The 4345-nt window shown below is 40.5% G+C and overlaps 1 long non-coding RNA gene across 1 annotated transcript; it reads left to right on the top strand.

The window, feature by feature from the left end:
• Positions 1–1098: 1098 nt before the first annotated feature.
• On the top strand, positions 1099–2287 carry LOC104435767. The gene is made up of 2 exons (XR_005549946.1): positions 1099–1265; positions 1751–2287. It is a non-coding gene; the product is annotated as an uncharacterized LOC104435767 (long non-coding RNA).
• The last annotated feature ends 2058 nt before the right edge of the window (positions 2288–4345 follow it).

The raw sequence follows: 4345 nt of genomic DNA, 5'->3' as shown, positions 1-4345 counted from the left end.
CGAAGGACGTAGTTCACGAAAGATGTCATGTCGATCGCTGAACCACAATGTCATTGGTTTACCTTGGAAAAATGGACATTAAGTTCTCAGAGCAGAGCAGTCCCCGTTCAATATGCATTTTTTTCTGTAATACTTGATTCTTAGCATTGATTTCCATCCAAGTTTGATGAAGACTATGGAGACCTTGAAAGTTCTATGTCCGGGCCGCAGCTTATTCAGTTTCTTTAATTCATCGGTTCTAACTGTTAGCAAATGAAAACTTCTTAAGTTGAAAAAACTAGAAAAGCTTGCAGATGCCGTTTAATATGGTCGAGAAACATGCGAATCTCTCCAAAAAATCCCGTTGGGGGAGGAAATCCGTTCTTTCTGAGGTGTTGGACCTGCAAAAGCAAGGCATCATTAAGTTCTATGAGTTGCATCATTTCGTATGACATGATGATATACACTCAAAATGGATCTATTTAATACTCAAGGTGGATAATTCCGACGACCAAATGCTGTCGAACATGAGATTGATCACTAATTGCCCAGTATAGAATCGGTTCAACACTCGAGTAACCAAAAATAGAATTTGGCCAGTATTTACGGGGAAACTAACAATATTATCATCTATGCGATTGTCCCTCAGAAACTCCCTCCAGTGGACCTTCCAGTTTTATGTTCGAGAACTAACAAAACAGGGGAAAGGCCAACGTCCAGTGCATACAATTTGAAAAGTAAGTAGAAGACGCACCTTTTACATCTCCAGCCTGTAGTATGCCGTCTCCAGTCATCAAGACCCTCGATGACCTGTAGCTCTAGGAGCTCCCGTATTCTTAAATCCTTCAGGTTCTTCAAGTTCGATAAACCGTCTAAGGGCATGCATGGAAACGCTCCAAAGAAACGTTTCTGGAACACTTCTGTACGGATTTTGTTCTCGGGAACAAAAAAGAACAGAAACGCGTTTGGTTGCGTTTCTGTTCTTTTTTTGTTTTTTTGTTTCCGGAACAAAATTGGAGCAAAAAAAAGAAACATAAAAAAGTTGTTTCTGAAGAAAAGAAACACTTCTTCGAAGGCAAGAAAGAACAAAATCGGAACAAAATTGGAGCAAAAAGAACACACCGGCTGAAGCTTCTCCTTCGTGCGTGCTCGTGCTCTCGGCTGAAGCTTCGTTCTCATGCTCTCCTTTTCCGGCGTCTCTCCCATCTCTCCGGCGGCTCCCACTCGGCTGACTCTCCGGCGACTCCTCACTCCGGCGACTCACCGGCTGAAGCTTCCGAATCCAGGTACGTTTCTGGTGCTCCTCCTTCTCCGGTCGACGATGGGCTTTGGCGTGGCAGATCTGGGACGCTCGCTTTGCCGAACCAACCATCTATTGTTTTAAAAGGGTGAGGTAGCTATCTTCTGTTTGAAAAATTCATTTCAAATCGTTATATTTGTTTCCGGTATCTGTAATGTCCAGTGAGTATGCGATCTTCAATAGTAACTAGAATATTATAGAATGAGTTGCTGTTCTGGATAATTGGTTCTGAATCACACGAATGTGTGTGTGTGTGTGTGTGTGTGTGTGTGTGTGTGTGAGGGCCAGTTACAGTGTATTCAAGTTAAGAGGTCGTGGTGGTAATCATCTTTTGGTCCTTTAACGTCGAAGGATTGTTGTTAGAAATGAAATTTTACTGCAATTAACAACTCTCTTGCATTTTGATTTTGATTAATGCTATTTGCTGCCGATACATCCGGCAGGCTTAAGTATTTTAATTTTGATTCTCAGTGACGAGTTTGAGGCCAAAGAGTGCAGTGAAAGTCACCAGAGATTAAGATGATGATTTGTGGGGATCCATAGCGGCACCGGTTCCAAAGAGCGCCTCAAAACCTGACTGTAAAACCTGCCGTAACAACGGATGACGATCCATGGGCTGCCATAGCCACTCCTCCACCTACCACCACTGCCAAGCCTTTATCGTCCAGTAGAATCTGAGGAGCTAAACCCACCGCTCCAAAATTGGGCGCACAGAATAAACCGGACATCGTCATCCGGAGTGTAAATCAGACAAATCAAGAAACAAGAACACTAGAAGAATCTGGGAGCCTGTACATTTTTGTCTTCGGGGGGTGTGGTCGACCAAATCAATCATAGCAAGAATCGGCACACATTTTGTTCGCGATAAGTTCTTCCTTTCTGGCAAAATTTATCATGTGTATCATTTCATTTGTAACCACTTGTAATGTGATGGCTCTTTTAGGCCGGACAAACATTAGTTACTGCTTAACGAAAGCGGGCGCACAAGTTGGTGCGTGTTTGCGACAATCTGAGTCCTTGTCTGTTCCTCCTGCGTACAGCCATTGAATCGCAACTGCGGTTCGGCTGCCTGCGTGAGCAGCTCTTTCGCGCATTTTGTCTTACGGCATGTGGTGTTGTGTGAGGTGAATTTGATGGAGATGTATACTATATCACAAGAGAAAGAGTTGACGCCACGGAAAATGTGATAAATTTATCGCAAAATAAGTTTTTGACCACTAAAACACAAATTGATACATCCAGTTGATGAGGGCTTGGAGACGGGCTTATCAGGGCACTTTTATTTGCAGTGGAGGGTTCACAAGAGAGCTCGGTATGAAAGCCATAGCCGATGGCAATGCAGACCTGGTATTTTCGTTTAAGGGCGCACATATGACCATGTTGAAAATATTTTTCTTCACTCACCATTTTTCAAAATTAAATTGATAAGCATTTAATGAGAATGAGAAATCAATGTCAAGTTTATATGCTTTAAAACTAAAAAATAAAAAGTACTTGAAAAATTTGATACAAACTTTAATTACAAAATTTTCTACGAAATATGCCATATGATCATGTTAAAAATGTTTGTCTTCACTAACCATGAACAAAATAAAATTAATGAGCATTTCATAAGAATGAGAATTCAATATCAATTTTAAACTTTATTAAAGAAAAGGTTTTTTTTTTAAATTTAAAACAGAAATTTTTTTGTCGTTTACCAAATGTGTTTCTGTTCTTTTTCTATTCTAGGAACAGAAATTGACTGCAGTTATCAAACGTGTTTCTATTCTTTTTTATTCCAAGAACATTTTTTACACTTACCAAATGCGTTCTTTTGTTCAAAAACTTTTCCCCGGAACAAAACACTTTTTTATTTCTGTTCCCAGGAACAAAAAAAGAACATAAGTGTTTCCATGCGCACCCTAACCTTCTCATAGAATAGCACTCTTCGACTGAAAGCTTCTCCAATGATTCCAATGCACCGAGAAATTGAATTTCAACTAGCCTTGCACAAAAAGATACCTTGGCTTCTTTTAGTTTCACGATGGTCAACAGAATGCACAATCTCTCGAGGAGTCCACACTTCGATACGGTCAACTTTTCCAATTGTGGAAGGCCATCGAGATGTATTTCATTCACTTGAGCGTCAAAAAGCCTCAATTCTATCAAATTTCTCAAATTCAATGACAGTGAATCTATCGAGTAGACGTTTTTCAGTTCCAACTCCAGCAGGGAAGATGGAAGTTTCCTTATGGTTTGCAGGTCTAGTCCAGTTCAAGTAAGCTGGCTAAGCAAAGGAAGGTAACTCAACTCTGTAGGTGGCAATAGGAAATTTAAAATGCACAATTTTAACTTTTTCAGATTGGATAACTTCTCAATCCACCGTAAGTCACAAGTTTGAATTATATTTGAAGGGTGCCCATTTTCAGAGCCATCTAATAGGAGCAATTCAACTAAATTAGTAAGGTTTGAGAGGTTGGGGACTGTTTGCAGCGATGAAATTTTAGACACAAAATGATTAAACCGTTAGGAAGCCTTGGCAACTCTTGAGTCTCATCACAGCCTTCTAAGTCTAGTGTTTGGAGGCAATGAAGCTTGCCAATAGTCCCGGGCACCCTAATGGTCTGAGTATACTTTAAACTTATGTTTCTTAGCAAGGACAAATCTCCAATTTCAGGGGGAACTTCACCCACTAGCTCTGGAAAATAATCAGCGTATAACTCTTCTAGATTCCTCAACCTTCCGATAATGCTAGGCAACTCCCATTGTGCTGCAAAACGACCCCCACCTACCAATTTAAATACTCGTAAAGATTCTAAGTTTACCAGGAAGTTGGGGCTTTCTTCAATCACATTGCGGCTTACACGGAAAGATGAAAGTCTCCGTAACCCATAGATAGAATTTGGAAGTTCTGCAATCGGTGTGGACGAAATTTTGAGAGTTACCAAATTTGGTAGTCTACCAATAGAATCAGGTAATCTTTTAATCATCATGGAGTGGACAATAAATTCTGCTTCATCAACAATGTTAATTGCGAAACCGAGTCAGGGAGTTCACTCAAGCTGAAACAGTCCCTTATAGGGA

The sequence above is a fragment of the Eucalyptus grandis genome, chromosome 1 (genome assembly GCF_016545825.1).
Source record: "Eucalyptus grandis isolate ANBG69807.140 chromosome 1, ASM1654582v1, whole genome shotgun sequence".
Classification (NCBI taxonomy): domain Eukaryota; kingdom Viridiplantae; phylum Streptophyta; class Magnoliopsida; order Myrtales; family Myrtaceae; genus Eucalyptus; species Eucalyptus grandis.
Note: the sequence above shows the minus strand (reverse complement) of the source record. Positions and strands in the feature narration are given on the sequence as shown.